We start from the raw sequence: 20,390 nt of genomic DNA on the forward strand, positions 1-20,390 counted from the left end.
GACACACCATCTCAACTTTTTCTAATGAGGCCAGGATGGTCTTTTAAAGCCATAACTCTGATCACATGCCTGCCTCTGTCCACAGGGTAAGCCCACGTGTCCTAATTCAGCTCATAGTCTCACCTCTACTAATCAGTTCAGCTTCATCCTCATTCTCTAAAATTCCAGCAGGACTAAAGCTCCTTCAGTTTCTTAAACTTGTCATCCTCTCTTGCCTTTTATCCTGTATTCACTCCTCTATACTTTCAGACTGCATTTCCCAGCCCTCTCCCCCATATGCATTTTCTGGTTAAGTATGGCTCTTCCTAGATGCTCAGAGCTGTCACCTGTTCCAGGACAGACCTTCTCTCACCAGTCCCATCTCTTTCCAGACACGCAGCTGTCCATGCACCAGACACAACATGAAGTGAGGACCTCTCTGTGCTATAGTCTCCAGGTACTTGTCCTATAGAATACTGAATTTATATGTTTGCCTGCCCATCTTCCACACTGAGAGTTCCTCAGGAGAGAACCATGTTTTATCCATCTTTATGTCTTCAGTTTGGAGCATCAGGATAGCAAATTGATTCTCAGTAATTGATTGTTGAAAGAATAAATGAGTAACTTAATGAATAAATATATGAATAAGTGAATGAATGTATGAATGACTGAATAAGTAAATTCCAAACATCCTCTCCTGTCCATGGGCACAGTCCTGTATTATTTCAGCTGGCAACAACTGCAGTACTAATACTGGTATACTCTATTCCTGCATTTAACCATCCCCCGATCTTTACATGTTCTTCCTTGTTTTCTCCCTGCTCGACCCCTCTTTTCCTGCTTTCCTTCTTCTCTTCCTTTTTCTTTTCCTCCTTCCCAGTTTACACAGGAGGAAATACATGTTGAGGGCATTGAGTGACTTGCTCATAATCACATAGGTATTAATTAAGTAGTGGGGTTTGCCGCAGAGCAGGGACATCCTGGACCCAGTCTGTTGCTTCTTCCGGCAAGATGCCATTTAATTTCTCACTCTAATTAGTGTTGTTCTGGAATACAAGGCTTTTGTCTTCCTCTCTGTCTCAAGCCTTTAATTAAGACAGTTTGGACTCTCTGGTGGGTTATATAACATCCTGCCTCTCATTCCATCTCTTTGCTTTTCTCAGATCCCCCCCCCCCCCTTTTTTTAAAATTCAGAACATGTTACTCTTTGGTTCTCTGAAAACAGCCTAACATCACTGGAAATGAGCTGACCCGCGAACCAAGGAGCTGGAGTTCTGCCTCTCATTAGCTGTGTAGACCATATAACCTGTCTATTCCACACTATCCTCACCCAAAGAAGAGGATTAATGGGCAATGCCTCTTTGAGTCACTCAGGGGATTGAGGTGGTCGGTGTAAATGCATTTGGTAGACTTTAGAGTTACTTCAAGTTGGAAGTTACAGTAGTTAACATTATCCTGTTTCCTAAGGCCTTCTCTGTCTTCCTAGATAAGCCATAGCTCCGCCAGGCCAGAAGGTATTGTTTCTTGGGCTCTGCTCTCCTTCTTAGTTCTACTATTTCCATCTCCCCTGGGTCTTCTCCAGCACCAGGCTGATGAGTTCTGCAAACACAGCTCTTTTTATTTTTTATTTTTTAGCAGAGTGTTTTTTCTTGCCAGATAAATCCCAGCATGTCCTTACTGCACAGTTCTCTGGATCTTGGATATAGCAATTATGACTACACCAGAGCCACTGTGTAAAGACAAGGAAGCGGGCACCAGTGATTACTTCCCAGGGTAACCCTGGAGTAACCCATACTGTGCTGAAGCCCAAGACTTCTTTATTGAAATTGAGGCTGCAGGGGGCCCATAGTTAGGCCTATTTTTTGGACATGATTGGTGATCCCAGGGAAGAGCAGTTTCTTAGGTTTAATCTCACTTGGCTGTTCCTAGAAAAGAGTGAGCATTCTTGCACCCCCACAATTCTTTCCCTTTGCTCCAGTGAAAGCTCCAGCAAAGCTTACTAATAAAAGGTCTAGAATATGAAGAGGAATTGCAAATTAAAGGTTAAGTACTATTATACCTACTATATCCCCTCTTCAACTAAAAGAAAAAAATAGATGTTGTGGTATTAGGGAGGACTACATTATTGTTGCTGCCCTCCCTATTCAGTTATGAGGACTGGTTACATTCATACAGTGACTCCGTGAATATGCAGCAAATATGGCAATGATGTCTGCTCAGGTTGCCTTTAGAGGTAATTAGGTTTGTGTTTGCAACTCAAGTGTGTGATTTTAGGAAAGCTAGCTGACTTCCCTAGCACCATCTCCATATCTATAACATGGGGATGATAATACATACATCACAGGACTACTGCAGAGATTAAAGAGGATACCTTATGAGATAACATGGCCTTACCAAAAGCTGATATTTAGTAAGCATGTAATAAGTGGTAGTTTTTATTAGAACTTTATATTTTAAATAAATAATCTCCGTTGGACAAGGTCATCATTCTTTGAAGTGTGGAATATGATCTATTCCATGTGCAGCAAAAAAGGTGTGTAGATAAGTAAAAATTTATTTAGCCTTATACTTTAGATTTGGGGATTTAATTGTATATCTGTTTATTTCAATAATCATGTGAAAACAAAATAAAACTAAAAACATTAAAAATACATCGTATCAGTTAATTATCTTAACAGTACTTTCCTCATTGCTCAGATGATAAAGCAATGTGAACATGGAGAAATAACTTTCTGAAATACCTATTTGTGAAGATGTTTCACCAATAGTAGAGCCTAGTCTGGAACCCAAGTGGTCTTATTCTGTCACCAGGGGCTTGGCCCACTGTGATTGTATCTAAACTTGGCGATGAGGTGATCTTAGCTGACTTAGTGAGAAGTATTTCAAATGCTCCTATTAACAAATATATTTACTTTTTGCTATCTCTTATTATTGTTCCTTTGACTTAAGAAAATTAAACTGGATAAAATACCTAGATTGATTATCTACTAGTCTATCACATCTTATTATCTCAGTTTGAATCTAGGATTTTGGTATAAATACATTGGATTCGTTCTCAAAAACCATGTCTTCTGCTTCTTGTTCTGCATTTAGCTACTCTATGATCCTGGCCAAAAATAAAAATAAAAAAGAATTTTAATCTTGGATGTTGTTTCTTTAGGTATAAAGTTAAGCCATGGGGGAAAATTCCTTAAGTCTATCTGGCTTATGCATTATATGATCTGTGAAAACATAGATATAACCACCAGTCATTTTATGGCCTCGAGTGAAGATAGACGTTTGTGCCTCCCTAATGAACATACAATGTGGGGCAAAAGTAGGTTTACAGGTGATTATATGAAGAAAATACAAAAATTGATAAATAATAATATTAGAATAATACAAGAAGGGAGAATGCATTGCCTACTCCAGTGATGGGCTTGGCCACAGGACTTCATTTGCCTCAGCAGATATAACGTGAGTAGAGCCATTAAGTGTGTTTACGTGGTTTGCCTTATCCTCTTTTGCTTCTGCCATCTATTATCAGAAGAAAATACCTTGGGTAGCTGTTGCTCACACAATGAGGAAAGATGTTGATCAGATGTGAATGAATATATATATATATATATATATATATATATATATATATATATATTGCCAAGAGCCAATCCCTGTCAGTCAGAGCAGAATGAAAACTAACCAATAAAACTGAGAAATAAACTTGTAAGCCACTGAAATTTGAGGTTGTTTATTTCACTGGGTTACTATAACAATCTACAGTTCTCTTTTTTAATAGATCTTATTTAATGCCTGTTACTGTCATGCATATCATACTTATTTTAGAGATAAGAAACCAAGGTTATTATAAGTTATACTACAGGCCCGGTGCACGAAATTTGTGCATGGGTCGGGTCCCTAGGCCTGGGCTGGCAAACAGGGCTGACAGGGGCCTTCCGACTGCCTGCTGGGGCCTTCCTTCATTCGGTGCCACCCCCTGGTGGTCAGCACACATCATAGCAAGCCATTGGTCTCCGGATCGAACTACCATGGGGACAATTTGCATATTGGGATATATATATAATCTTACTTGAAGGCACAGAACTAAACAGTTTAGAAAAGTCACAGATACATTAATACTTGTTGACCTCTAAGACTCAATGTCTTTCTAGTTTCCCAAGCTACCTCTCCCAGAAATCCTTTTCATCTTTTCTCCTGGGACTGTTAATAATCACATAAAATATTATACCATAAACATATGTGCCCCGCATAGGAAACCTGCTCCGATGTTCCTTCTGTGAGTTTCAGGTGTCCTTAAGTCTATGCATGGTTTAGGATTGAGGTTATGACACAGGCCTGGGAAAGTCTGGTTTAAATGATTGGCTCCAGAATAGAAATAGAGCTGAAGGCAGATCAATCAAAAACCTGAAATCATCCACAAGGAGCCTTTTTTTTTGAGATAGTGGACACCCAGGCCCAGGCGGGCCCGAGGCTGCCAGTGGCTATCTGCCAGTACATGGGAAAAGCCTGCCTGAGAACGAAGCTGTATAGAATCACAACTGAGAGTCTACCCCTCAAGAAGACAGAAACAAACAAAGGTGTGTTGACGTCAATTGGATCTCTTGATCTAGATGTACCTGGGGTTATACCTGTCCTTCTGTAGGACATATTGGTAGTGTAGATTTCCTATTTTTATAGGTTGCAATTGAAAGAAACCATATGGATAATATAATGAAGGTATCATAAAAGCACAGATTTACAAGTAGCTCTTTTTCTTATTTTTATCCAATGAAAGAAAATGTGGGGAAAAAAGATATATGCTGCTAGGTAGATTAGAATTACAGTAAGTCTAAGGCCTTGCTTTTGAGTTAAAGAAAATGTCCTATTTTAGCTACCATTTACTACCACCTGCTTCTAAAAATTATTGGTTCTGTAGTCAGGTTAATTATGGGGTTGATATTGCTGGAGTCTGATTAATCGAATATTCTTTGTTGTTGCTCCCTAATTTTATTTACCTTCTGAAGGGCAACGTAAGTTATTTGTGGCAAAATTAATCTCTAGCACACGATTCCCCCCTTACATCCCAACTCAAAAATCCTGACTGTCCTTGTTCTAGAACTTACAAAGACAGTAATAATTTCTATAATATTTTAAACTTTTTAGTTCTGTGTAGCTCAGTGATTTTTCTCTTGAGTAAAGAAAAGGTTGTTCTGTGTGGGGGGGAAAACACATTTCCTGTTTTAATTCCACATATCATAGAGCTGGTTACAAAGGGGTGACTTGGTGATTTGATGCCCATCCCTTTCTGATTCGAAGCAACCTGCTTCTACTCAGCTCCTGCCTCTTGGAGCTTGTTGTCCTATATGAAAAGAATCCAGCATCCAGCTAACATTATTTACGGGAATTGCTTGGAACCTCTGAGAAAGTTGGGCTGGAATACGTCTTTATTGCAAGAGAGAGTAGGAGGGCCTGGGAGAGAACACAGAATCTGTGCAGTGGGAGGGAGAGTGGTGATCCCAAATAAATGAGAATTTATACTCCATTCACCATGAGAAAATGAAAAGAGTGAGATGTGTGAGAAGTGGAGTTTGGTTCAATACTTTTGGTTTATAACCCAAATCACATAGCTAGTAATTTAGGAAGCCAAGATTCAAACTTAGGTTTGTCTGACACCAGAACATATACACTTCGTAGTTGAGTCACATACATATATCCATATATCTGATACATATATCAGAATTAAAATAATTATTCAGAATTCTTTTTATCCCCAAGTGAAAGCCATCTAGATATTTATGCTTAATTTTCATGTTCTGGATGATATTCTCCAGGCTATCCTCTTTAGTTACTTACTAAGTACCTTTGAGAATATAGCTTCATATGGTCACTGTTATGAAGGTGTGATGATGATGATGATGATGGTGTCCCATACTTTCAGCATATCTATATATATAAAAGCCTAAGCAGCTGGCCCACCAGCCGGTAGCTATAACATGCATTGACCACCAGGGAGCAGAAGCTCAACCCAGGAGCTGCTGAGTGACAGCAACTTTGCAGAGTGCCCTCTCACACTCCAGGACCCCTTGCAGGATGTCAGACTGCCGATTTCGGCCTGATCCCCGCAGGCCAGGCCGAGGGACCCCACCTGCCAGAGGGACCTTGCTCACTCTGCAGACACCCTTCGAGCCCTGGTGCCGCCCCAGGTGCGGCCAGCTGGGGAGGGACCATGGGAGGTTGGCTCCTGGGTGTGTCCAGCCCTTCTCGCCCAGTCCCACCCTGCCAGCCACCGTCTAATTAATTTACTTTCAGTGTGCACAAATCGGTGCACCGGGCCTCTAGTATTTAATAAGTCACTGCTATGTACAAGTTCTGCTGTCCCTGGATGTTTTGTATACAGAGGTGAACATATTGCATGGAAGTATCTGCCTACGTGGAGCTTACATTCTAAGAGAGGGGCACATACATTAACAACACATGTAAGTTTTTGTTATGGTGCATTAGGATAGAATAATTTTACAGAAAAAAATAAACACAGCCTGTTGTCATGCTATAAGCCAAATGCTCCTATTTTTTCCTACTCCTAGAGCAAATGGTAGGAATTTACTTGCTGCCCCTTGCGATTCAGGCAAATGAATTGTTTGCAGATGTGATGTGTGTTGTGTTCATTCCAACACATTCAAGTGCCAGAATGTGAGCTGCCAGTGCTCCCTTCTTTATTTTGCACAGATCCAGCCAAGTTTAAGGTGCTTATTGCCCTGTGATCTTGCGTCTCTGAGCGACTATGTTCAACCTTCATGGATAAATAGAATGAGGGAGAAATACAACTTTAATCCTCTAATACTGAGTTTGTTTGTTTTTATTAACTTTCATGACCAGGATACCTTGATTGATGCATGTTATGGTACAGACACTATAGGAAACACATGCACATTACAGAATTTAATATCTGTAACAATCCTTTGGTTATGCATTATCTCCATTTTATTCAAACTTTAAGCATATCATACAGAACTCAGACTCTCTATTCCTACATAACAAACAGTCCTAAGACCTAGTGACTTAAGACAAGTTATTTTCTCTCAAGGTTCTGGTATCTCACTATCTCCCGAGTGACTTGGTGTCAGGTGGGAAGTTCTTAGTTGGGGTCTCTCATGTTACTGCAGCCAGATGTTGACTGGGGCTGCAGTCATCTGCAGGCTTGACTTTCCTTAATATCAGTATCCAGGGTGGCTCATGCACATGGCTGGAGATTGATGCTGCTTTGGGCTAGAACACCAGCAGGCATTGTCAGCTGAAAATCTCCCATGTAATTTCTTTATGTGACTTGGGCTTTTCAAGCATGCTGGCTGAGATTTTTGAGGGAGCATTCCAAAAGGCATGAGCAGAAGATATAGGTTCTGTTTTAATCTATCCTTAGATCCAGGCATATCACTTCTGCCACACTCTATTAATGAAGCAAGTTACTAAGGCCAGCTCAGGTTCAAGGGGAGGGAAATTAGACATGTCTCGATATGGCACAACATGCCTGTATAAGGAGGGAATTAATGCATGGTGGCCATCGTTGGAATCTTATGTGTTGTATCAATTTATAAGATAAAATCCCATTCCTGGGCGATCTTAAATCCTGAGCTGAAAATACCTCATAAATACCTCATTTAGCTTATGGAACCTCCACTCGTGGGGTGGAGATTAAAGCTGGACAGGGCATTGTGTTTGATTTACAGTGTGGAGATCTAGGTAAGCTGTATTATGTGTGTAAGTAACCAGCCCCAAACCACTGGGACTTAAGAAACTTACTTCTCATTCACACTGCATTTTCAAAATTGGTCCGAGGGGAGTGTGCTTATGGTAGTTGCCCAGGCATTCAGACTGATGGAGTTTCATCTCATTAGACTCTACCTCTAGGAGCATTTCCAGTCCCAGTGTAGCAGAAGAGGGAAACATAGTACATTGCATTCTGTATCTTAAAGCTTCCACTTGGGAGTGATAAACATCGTTTCCTTACATCTCATTGTCCAAAGCAAGTCATATGGCCCTGCCTATATTCCTGCCATGTGCCAAGAAGGAGTATCAGAGTCTTTTGAAATAGTCCTAATAGTACACTATCATACCATATAATTTCCTGTACATTGGGACCAGACTGAATCTAGAGAAAACAGAGAAATTGGAAACTACCTTTTTCTTCTGGTTTCACAACTTGTTAAATACTCATTATTTTTCAAAGGCTGTTACCATTGCTGAGTATAGTAGGATAAATAATTGCATTCATATTTAATATTTTCTATAACTTTGCAGCATGTATGAAGCTTTCACATACCTATATTTCCTGAAATTGTTTTTATTTCAATTCAGGTAGAGGAGTTATTAGGCTCTGGTTTGTCAGTCAAAAAGTAAAGGGTCAGAAAATAGAATAATTTGCTCAAGGTTGCATTGCATAGTTCTTTGACAGATGACTCCTTTTGAGGAGCATTCATACTAGACATTTTTCTCTGTATCAATGATTTTCAAGATATATCACATGAAGTCTATGAAACTCCAATATTGTGTGTATATATATGTGTGTGTATTGCACGGTGTATAATCATCATACCAATCCCGTGTTGTCAACAATTAATAGGTAGATGAACATTGGGATTGGAATGCTATTGATTCACCTGGTTCCTATAGATGGAATCTATCTTAATTTCCAAAGCTCAGTGTCAAGGATGTCAAGTTTGTGAGTTTCTTAGACCTGGTTGTTTACAGGCTTCACACTTGGACTCCTTACTGACTCATTTTCCCATCTCTTGCCCTGGGCTGTGAATGTTGAGGCTCCCTTCACAGGAACCAATGAACAAGAAATGTCGTGTTTTCAGTGCCAAGTCCATCATTTCTAGTGTGACTCACATCTCGGAGGGTAGCACGACTTCCCAGTGGCCTGAGAAGCTTCTGAAAATACTCACCAATTTCAGATCACTGGCTCATTTCTATTAAGTAATCATTTTTTATTTCAAATATTTATTTGCACTTTTCAGGTCCCTTTCAACTCAGTTTGAAAAATGACATATTGTATGAGCTGAAAACAATATATCATGTGGTCCAGGTCACTTCCAATCTACGGTCATTTACTGAATACCCACTTCACACAATACAGCAATACAAGAAATAACAAACCAGCTTCACTTGCAAGCAAGTAATCTAAATATAGGGCTACATAAATAAATATGAGACAGAGGAGTCAAAAAAGTCTCATTTGAATCCTTTTTCTGCTAGTTTCATGATCTAATTTCCTTCCCTTTTAGTGACTTCACTATCAACATGTGAGACCTATTAGAGAGTTTTGTGAAGATTTCATAAAATAATGCAGGCAAGAGAGCACTTCAAGTTAAGGGTGGCACAGGGGAAAATACATAGATTAGGGGAAGTGTATGGCCCACTCAGGGAATCCATTTTGAGTATAATAAATTTTGAGTATAAGAAAATTGTATACAAGATTACAACTAGAGAGAGAAACTGTGATCTTTAATCTCAGGCTCATCCATTTGGCCTTTATCCTGAAGTAAATGAAAGCCAACAAAAGCCTGAGAAAAAATTAGAACACAATCAGTGTTTTTTTGGGAAATACTTTTGTTTTGAAATCATTTAAGACAATAAGATTATGCAAAAATAGTACAAAGTTTCCATGCCCATCATGGAACTTCCTTCAATGGTAGCATTTTATATAACTACTATAGAAAAATATTAAAATCAGAAAACTGCCAAAACCGGTTTGGCTCAGTGGATAGAGCATCGGCCTGCGGACTGAAAGGTCCCAGGTTCGATTCCGGTCAAGGGCATGTACCTGGGTTGCAGGCACATCCCCAGTGGGAGATGTGCAGGAGGCAGCTGATCGATGTTTCTCTCTCATCGATGTTTCTAACTCTCTCTCTCTCTCTCCCTTCCTCTCTGTAAAAAATCAATAAAATATATTTTTTTAAAAAACTTTTCAAAAAAAAAAATAAAATCAGAAAACTGAGATTAGTACAATACTAATAAATAAACCACAGACCTTATTCAGGTCTCACTGGCTTTTACATGCACTCGTGTGTGTGTGTGTGTGTGTGTGTGTGTGTGTATTACTATGCATAGTCTCAGTTTGAATTTTTGGCTTTCCTTGGAATAATTTGGGTATTTTCTCTCTCTCTTTCTCTCTCTCTCTCTCTCTCTCTCTCTCTCTCTCTCTAAAATTTGATTTTAGAGAGAGGGGAAGAAAGAGAGAGACCTAGAGAAACATTGATGTGAGAGAGACACATCCATCAGTTGCCCTAACTGGGAGTGAACCTGCAACCCAGGTTGCCCTGACCAGGAATTAAACCCTCCAACGATCTGAGCCCCACTGGCCAGAGCTGCGTATTCTCTGAATGGATGTATCCCTGTAGCCAATAGGTCACTGGGAAACTTACTATTTATACTGCAAACCTCATAACCAAAATTAACTCTAGATAGGAAGGTGGGGGGTTAAATGTCTGTGGCCAAGTCCCACAGTGACAGAGCCCAGATTTATGGGGTGGTGTTTACAATGAAGAGACACAACCTATTTTTATTTGATCTGCACCATTCACAAAGAAAATTGAATTTATAATTAAAGCAGGGGTAATGATAACTTAAGCATTGATTTTCCCATAAATGTGCCAAACTTCAGAATAGTGGCTGGTCTCTATGTCCCCTATCCTGCAGTGTTACTTCAGATGAATTGAAACCTTCACGTTTGATAGTCAACTTACACTGGAGTGTATAAATTTTAGCATGTACACACTGATGACTTATCTCTGTAGCTGAGATACCTCTCAGGGCTTGGATTAAAGGAAGAGACCTTAAGAAAAATCAGGAAGAGGTATCCCATTGGGATTAGCAGTTTCCTATTAAAGATTCTTTATAGATCCACCTCTGATAAACATTCAGCCCCATCACTATTTTAGACTTCCCCAGTCTCTTATGAAGATTAAACACAAAGGAATTACCATTTATCTGTAAAGGTAAAATTTACAACACCTATAATCCTTTCATAAATAGATATATCAACCACCACATTAATACAAAAAGTGCATTCTGAAGGCAGAAGGCCATTATATTTGCTTACTGTCAGATATAGAGCTGCAGTTGCAAGTCATGCATGATTTTAATAAGGTTTGATAATATGCTATCAGCTGGTGGGAACTATAGATTGAACTCTTATAGATTTCTGGCTTCAGCTTCCAAATAATCAATCATGTCAAGATATGAAAATCATTTCATTCCCTTCAATTGAAAAGAAGATGTGATTTAAAATGTCAGCCTTTGGATATATGAGCAGGATTTCTGTAATCAATCATGTGAAATAAACCATCTTATTTAGTAGCTCTTTGAATAAAGGGAACATTTGGGGGGAAACTATATATATATATATATATATATATATATATATATATATACACACACACACACACACACACATTTGACAAACCTAAACCTGCTGCTTCTGTCAGCTCAGTAACCTTAGCAAGGAATTGAAAGGCTTGGAAGACCTCAAACCAGAAGGCATGGGAGGACAATACTGTCTATTATGTCTAGGTACTGACTGATGGGGAATTAAGAACTGCATTCAGATCACTTGACTTCTTTTAGGACCATTTACCTGGATTCAGTTCAGCTCCATCACAGCCTGGCTAAGTCATATAGATCATGTCTCTAAACTTGAGCCTCTGTTTCCCTGATATCTGTTATCAGGTTAACTTACTCTGTCCATACTCACATAGGAATCATGCTAGAGAATGGATGTGAGAGTGTTTTGCAAGAGAAACTCTTGGAAGTTCTCTACAAACCTAGGTGGTTATGTTATCATCATGGCTAGACCAAAAAAATGTTAAAAGGCACCAGATGGACTTCTTGGTACACCATACTCCATATCCTTGGAGTCTGTGCAGCTAGGCTGAATTCACACTAAGAGCTGAGGGTCTTGCCTGAGGAAGTTGCATCTACTCTCAATAAGTGAAACACACCTATAGATTTTTCTAACTGACTGTGCAACTTTAGGCAAACCACTTAGCCTCTCTGAACTATAGTTTCCACATAAGTAAAATAGTTTGAAATATATGATCTCTACGGTTTGTTTCCAGCTCTAAAAATTGCTTTTTGAAATTTGATATTAACCCCAGTAGAAATGCAAATCATAGCTGAAACATATTCCTTCCACACATAGTAAAAATTCACAACTTGAGCCAAGTCTCTTCAATTTGCACAGAATTTGGAAAAGTCCTATCATACTTTGGCTATAAGTCTATTATGAGAATAATGACAAGAAATAGTATATGAGAGTCCTTTTTAACAAATAAAATTATTTTAGTTATGTTAGGTTTAACAAAAATTAGTTGTATCACTAATCAGTCTTTCCAAATATTACCTTTTGTAGTTCCTGTTTAAACAGGCCTAACTGTGATGGGAGAGAAGCCGTAAGGGGCCTACTTTATTGATTCACTGTAAGCACAAATAATTATTTTGTCAACCATGAAGCATTCCTGGATGCCTTTTACGTGCTTTGGAATATTTCAAAATAGTAAATGATCGTGAGCTGTTTAATATTTACACAATCAATTTCCCCATTTTTGAAAATAAAAGGATGATCTTAAATTAAAGGAAAGTTTACTATTATCCTTTCCTGAATGCTCTTGGTGCCAGAATTCATAGAGAGTAGGCACAAAACAGGTTGATAAGAGGTAATTTTATTTCTTAGCAGTTTAAAAGTAGCACGTGAAAGCCCAAACTAAGGTAGCCAGTGCAGAAAATGTGTTTGACATTTGCTGAAACATCCAGAATATCACACATACGTATTTCTATATAATAGTTTCCCATCCCGTCCCCAGCAAATCAACCTTGAAGCTGTTTCTCCTATCTCACCCTGTGTGTACAGAGCAGTCGTGTGTGTTTTGCATATTTCTTCTTTCCTTTTGACTGGTTGCCAAAAGTTACTCATATTTTATGAAGCACGGAGACTGGTATGATAAGCGTTCCTTGCTCCATCATTTCTCGCTACCACAGAGAGGTGCCTTTCTCTTTTCCCTCTTGTTCATTAATGATGCACAAAGCTGAGATGTTTAACTCTCTCTAGTTTTTCCCTCCTCTCTTTCTTAAGGAATGTCTCATATTACTTGACATGCACGGTTATATGATAAAGACTCACCTGGACCGGTTTTATCCTGCTGGTATGCTTCCCCAGCAATCCTGGCTCATTCAGTGGCTGGAAAAGAAGTCTGTCATTTTTATGGAATGACCATTTTATCTATCTATCTATATATCTATATCTATATCTATATATCATCTATCTACCTATCTATCTATCAATGATTATTATGCCCTGAACATCCACTAATAATGACAATGTTGTTATTCTCTCTCATTTCCAGACTATGGACTCCAAATTTGACCCTTTCTCCATTCTGCCAAATCAATAGAAAATACTCCAGTGATTCATTGAGTCTGTGGTGGAAGCAAACTGGGGCTGGTGACCCTGCTCTATCTATCCCCAGTGTATGGAGTTAGATTCAGTCGATTTGAGATCACGAATCAACCTTAACTAAAGACATGGTGTGAGGTCAAGTCACTATTCACTCTCTCCTTCCTACAATGCTTCCTTCACGTGGCTTCTAGTTCACCGTAACCCTTGTTGTTTCCCCAGGCTACCACTTCCTCTCTGACATCTCCTGTCACTGGGATGCACCAGCTGTCAGCCTTTGAAACTCCCCTCTCCTCCCCCCTCATTCCTGGTGATCTCTTCCAGCTCCATGGCTCTAAATCCCATCTGTACTTGGAAGACTGCTCACATTTCTGTATTTAGCCTGGGACTCTCCTAAATTTCAGACTCACATATCCACCCACGTATTTGATATCTCCACTTATATACCCGGACAACATTTCAAGATTGACAAATCCAAAAGCAAACTCTGATTCCTCACGTATTTCCCATCATTATCAATCACAAATCTATCTTTTTAGTTCTTCAGTGCATACCCCTTGGAATTAGTCTTGAATCTTTTCTGTCTCTTAGAGATCACATTCACTCCATCATTAAACCCTGGCTTTCAATCATCTGGAAAGATGGAAATCCCAAACTCCCCTCGCCACATTTGCCAAACCACCTGAATCACTTGCCTGCATGGTAACAAGAGCTCCTTAGCTGGTCTCTGTACTTCTGCCCCCGCCCCTCTGGTCTAGTTTGAATTTAAGGGTCATCCTGTGAAATGTAAGGACACACCATGTTGCCCCTCTGTTCAAAGACCCCCCAGAGATATCGGCAGCGCATTTGAAGTAAAAGCCAGAGCCTTTCAAAGACTTACAGGGCCCTACACAGTGGCCTGCTCTCCTACAGGTCTCTGAGCTTACCTCCCAGGCCATTCCCTGAAAGTGCCTGGCACAGTCTCTCCTCAGGGTTTCTGCTCCTTCTGCCTGAAAAAAAATGCCCAACAGAAAATAGTTAGTCCTTAAACATTTGCCGAATTAAGGAGAATGAAAGCTCGGCTGGCAAAGGCCCCTCCCGGGAGTCTGTTATTCCTTCTCAACTGCCTGTGATAAGTCCTACTCCCTGGAAACTCCTCTTCCCCCTGAACGACGCTAATGCCCTTTTATCCTCCACCCTCACCCTGCACCGCTTTGTACTCCTCAGCTCCTCTTTTGATTGGAAATGTTTTCGAGCCACAAGTAACAGAAATCACAACCGTGGCTCAAACAAATAGAGATTTTTTTTTTCCACCTGCAGATATGTTTAAAAACGAATGTCTGCTGGCACTGGCTCAGTACATGGGCTGAGAAGGTTGGCTTGATGATTCTGTTGGCCCTTTGTAATGGTGGCAGGATAGCGACAGCAGCTCGGATCTTAGCAGCACTCAGAGGCAGGAAGCAGCTTTCTATGCAAGGCAGGCAGGTTCTTTGTATGTGCTGTCCTCTAAACAGGAGAACGTGTTCAGAATGTCATCATCCCCATGGTAGACGTACCTTGGTATCTCTTCTATCCAACATCTCTGACTCCACCTCCCCCCCATCCCCCCGCCCTATAAAAGGAGGGTGAATGAGTTTTTAAGTAGACAAAGGATAGTGTCAGCCTTATCCTTTTTCCCCTTACTCAATCCCTAATGCCTGTCCCTACTCAGGTCTTAACTCAGATATTATTTCTGGCCGGGGGTCTTTTCTGATCAGCCTTCTGGGCTAAATGTCCTTCTTCTTGGGGTCCATACTCCTCTAAAGGGTTCTTACAACAGCATTATTATGCTTCACTACAAACCAGTGTTCCTTGTATGTACCCATTCCCCAACATCCCCCCCCTCAGGAGTCACAGTCTCTCTCTCTCTCTCTCTCTCTCTCTCTCTCTCTCTCTCACACACACACACACACACACACACACACACACACACATTTATAAGCTCCTGGTAAGAGAAGCCGGCATGGACAGAGGACACATTTTTGTCATTCACATGCACATGCCCAACATCTAACACCTGTCTATAGAATTATTGCGTCATACATGAATTATTTTTTTTAAATAAAGGGGCTTTCTCTCAATAACCTTTAAAATCAATTTTTCATTAAGTCAAGTCTTCCAGGATTACTTTAATCCTTTTCTTATAGATCTTTAGCTTGAGCCAATATTTTAAACTTTTATTATCTCCAAACCTCCTCTCCTCTTTTTTGAAGGACATGAATTGTCATGAATTACGTTATTTAATTAATGTTACTTAAATGTGTAGGCATCATTTGACATTGTTTGGCACAATTAGGGAAATAAAGTGAGACATAGACAGAACTCTGAAGATACAGATGAGAAAATAAAAGTAAGTATCATTGGTTCTCATATTATCCCAACAGACATATTCTGCCCCCACTATGAATGTATCAGGACTTTCCTTTGGACTCAAGGTAGGCAGGTGTGAAGGGTATTACCTCTACCTGTGCTCAAGGACCTGGAGAAAGACCCGCATGGCTAGCCAGAATGCAGAATGATTGCTGCTGGAGCAAATGGAAAGCACTTCAGAGTGTATGAAGAGTACACACCCTGGCAACACCAGCCCGAGATCCACTTACAGCTGTGTTTTTACAAACCATGTAATAATGGGCACATTAGTTCATCACCCCAAACCTCAGTTTCTTCATCTGTGCAATGGGGATCACACTCAGTCCCTCCAAGGTACTACTCTTGTCAGCTTCAAATTAGTTACTGTGTGCAAAGTAATCAGTGCAGTGTTTGCCATACTGTCTGTTCTTAATAAGTCCTAAAATTTATTATTGTTATTATTATAAATGAGGCAGTGTTACATCATACATATGGAGTAATTCTCTACACAGAATTAAGTGTTAAAGTAATTATAACAGATGACTTTAAATCGATATTTGCTTCCTTTAGTGGGTGGGAACAGTGTCCTGTTTTTCCTACTTGTCAATACAATCTATACAAAGAGTTTGTCCGAGACAACAGGTAAAATTGGCAACATTTTATAATGGGTCCCACTTTCCTCTGGCTCCTTATGTGCCATCACTACACACACCCTGCCTCAGCTCAGAGTCACACGCACCAGCTTTCTTCCAGTCTCTTGTTTCTAGTAGCTGTAACATTGATGTGAGGTTTCAGGAACTTTAAATCAAAGTGCCTTTAAATATAGAGGGTGTCTTGGAGTTCAATTGGCAAAATCCCTTCACTGCATACGAGAAAAATGAACCTGCTGTGAGGGCAGAGCCGTTGAGTACACACAGCGGAAGTTGAAGCACAGGTCATTGGAATCCATGCTTACTCCATATCTTACATTGCCTCAGACCAAACTCTTCCTGGGGGCAGGGGGTGCAAATGGGGAGGTGGTGCTTTTTCTTAGTGCCTTGCAGGACCGGGCCAGTTGTGTTATTTTTGACTCATGGGTGGTAAAGAGGACATTGGGTGGCCAATGGGAGGTCTTAAATATTCTTGTCATCACTATTCTGCTTTCCCCTTAAAACAGGACCCAGGCCTTCATTGGGCATTGATAGAGGATGAGTTTATCTTCCAAGGGTGCTAAATAATAAATAATACACGTAATTTATTAACAATAAACAATAAATTACGTGTATTATTTATTATTTAGCAGCCTTGGAAGATAAGCTCATAGATTAGTTCCTTTTGATTTGAAGAAGAAAAAGAAAGGTAGAGCAGAGCAAGGGGGATTAAGCAGGCCCTGGAGGGGAGGCCACAGGCAGCATGAAATAAATGCTTGTCATGGGCCAGGGGAGCACAGAGTAGCATAGGCATGGCCCCTAGGACTCCCATTTAAACATTGTATTTGGCATCTTTTATTTTTCAAACATGTGCCTGAACATATGTGATAATGCTTGAATGCATATGAATGTATATGAATGTATATCTCTCCTGGCTAGAAGAATAACCTTTAAGATAATCGATTTAATCCCCAGCCAGTACTTGAATATCTTCCATGGCAGTGTGATGAGCTCAGATCAAATAATAGGTGAGAACAATTGGGAAGTTCACGAGTCAATGATTTGTTTACACATCTCTGATGAAGGCTAATTACTTGTTAGCTAAAACATGGGCCTCTGTTTTAGTTAGAGGAACAAGCATAAGAAAGGACTGGCTGAGGACTTGGAACCCTTCTAGCATAAGAAAGCTGTCAGAAAACGAACACAATGGTTAAAATTCTAACCTTTTACATGTGACCATATAAGGCTTTAATAAAGGCAAACTTTTATTGAAAACTAGAGGCCCGGTGCACAAAAATTCATGCACTCAGCTGGGGGTGGGGGGTGGTGGGTGTCCCTCAGCCCAGCCTGCACCCCTCGCAGTCTGGGACCCCTCAGGGGATGTCCACCTGCCGGTTTAGGCCTGTTCACCAGGGGATAGGGCCTAAGCTGGCAGTCAGACATCCCTCTGGCAGCCCGGGAGCCCTCAGGGGATGTTTGACTGCGGCTTAGGCTGCGGAGGAGGAGGGAGAGGCTCCTGCATCACCACTGAGGTCAGCCCAGCTTGTAGCTGAGCAGAGCTCTGCCTGTGGGAGTGCACTGACCACCAGGGGGCAGCTCCTGCATTGAGAGTCTGCCCTTTGGTGGTCAGTGTGCATCACAGCGACCAGTCATTCATTCCCCAGTCATTCTGCTGTTAGGGTCAATTTGCATATTGCCCTTTTATTATATAGAATACTCTCTCTCTCTCTCTCTCTCTCTCTCTCTCTCTCACACACACACACACACACACACACACACATAGCCACACAACAAATAGTTACTCAGATCTTTACATAGTACAGTACTTAGGTTTTTTTCTAACTACCATCTCCTGTAATATTTATTAGTTCTTTGTTTCCAACACTAGGCTAGCCTAGTGGTCTTCTAAGTTGCCACATAAACTTCAGAAGGCCCAATTGAATTTGAATTTCTGATAAATAAGAACTGTCTTTCAGGATATGCATGCCTCAGCTATTGCATGGGGCATATTTATACTAAAAACCATTTGTTGCGGCCTGGCCTGCGTGGCTCAATGGTTGAGTGTCAACCTATGAACTAGGAGGTCGCATTTTGATTCCCATCAGGGAAAATGCCTGGTTGTAGTCTTTATCCCCAGTAGGGGGCATGCTGCCAATCAATGATTTTCTCTCATCCTTGATGTTTCTATCTCCCTCTCCCTTCCTCTCTGAAATTATATATATATACTTTACTTATTTACTTGAAATTCAAATTACCCAGGCACCCTGTATTTTTGTTTGCAAAACCTGGAAACCCTACGGGTCTTAAGGAACCCAGAGGGAATTTTGGTGAGATATTTTTCCTCCTTCATTGTGCTTTAAACTGTATGGTCTTATAAACCTGAGAGGTAGTGCTGTATAATGGCTCATGCTTCAATCATTAATTTATGTATTCATTTATGCAACATTATTTTTGCATGACTATTGTGTTAGGCAAAATGCTACATATAAACCTAAGTATATCTGATCCAATGGTAAGCTAAATAGATCTGAAATTTTCCCTCATTTAGCTTATAGTCTCATAAATAAATAACAACCAATTAGGGAAACACCCCAAAGTGTGATAGTGATATGTGGATGGAGCACATATTGCTCAGGCATAAATTTGTCAATAAATCAGTGTAAGCAGATAATCACTGTGCTAACATTTCCTGTGTAGATGAGGGAGGGAAAGTCTTTTAAAATAGTGATTTCCTAATACCAGTTTTACCTCAGCGCTGGACACATGGCACCACGTTATGGAGCACTTTATATTTGTCAAACACCTTGCTGGGATCAGCATTTTATTTTAAACTCAAAGCAGCACCAAGAGATAAATCCAGTTATCACCGCCAGGCTACTAATAAGGAAGGCGGGGCTGCGAAATTTAAATAAATTGCCCAAATCTGCACCAAAAGGAGATGATACAACTGGGATTCCAGCAGAGGTCTGACTATTGGAAATAGCCCCTGTCCTCTGCTAATGGAGAAGGATCTCGCAAACTTGCTAAATACGATGCATCCCCAGGGTCCCCGTGTCAGTAAGTCCGGGATAATTTGGAACAAGCCCCCTAGGTGATTCTGAGAGCAGTAAGATTTGAGTCCTGCTAATTCAGACTAGCATAGCCTCATTTAGTCAAAACAACTTAGAGCACTACTGTATAACCCTCCCTTTCACACGTGTCAGTTCTTAAGACCTCAGCTGGGGGGGGTGGGGGGGGGGGGAGTGTTCCTATTATGAGGAGGTGGGAGATAGGAGAGCAGCTCCTAGTTCTTTGTTTAAAAATACATTTTTATTGATTTCAGACAGGAAGGGAGGAGAACAGAGAGAGACAGAAACATCAATAATGAGATAATGAGAGAGAATCATTGATTGGCTGCCTCCTGCAACTGGGTATCAAACCTGCAACCCAGGCATGTGCCCTGACTGGGAATTGAACCTTGATCTCCTGGGTCATAGATTGATGCTCAAGCACTGAGCAGCACTAGCCAGACTAGACCCCCTAGTTATTTTTCCCAGATGATTTTTTTTTTTTAGTTTTCAAAACCATCTAACTAATGGTCTGGCTCTAGTATTCCTGCCTCCTCAGAGGTTTCACCAGTTTAGTCAGGTTATTGACAGTTTAGCATTAAACATCTGTTATTTTCTGGACACGTCTCTTCCATAGAAGATTGGAAAGGAGCTAGTTTAATACATCTGGGCTTGGCCTGGTGCGTCCATCACCTTGCAAGACAGACAGGCTTATGGTCAGAGGAGGTCTTGGAGAGAAGACTGGCATGTTAGGTTGGGACACAAACTTCCAGGAGGAGATGGTGAGGATTAAAAGTAGAATTAGGTGTAGTTGATGGAGAGGTTTCTAGTGAGGTGTTGTGAGTTCCAACTGTGTGATGAGAAATGACAAAAGTGAATCGATACTTTTTTCTTTCATCCCTTCCTCTTTCCATCCCTCATACTATCCTCCCCTTCTTTCCCTCT

Source organism: Myotis yumanensis, unplaced genomic scaffold, assembly GCF_028538775.1.
Source record: "Myotis yumanensis isolate MYYU_CA2020_CCGP unplaced genomic scaffold, mMyoYum1.0.hap1 SCAF_12, whole genome shotgun sequence".
NCBI classification, from domain to species: domain Eukaryota; kingdom Metazoa; phylum Chordata; class Mammalia; order Chiroptera; family Vespertilionidae; genus Myotis; species Myotis yumanensis.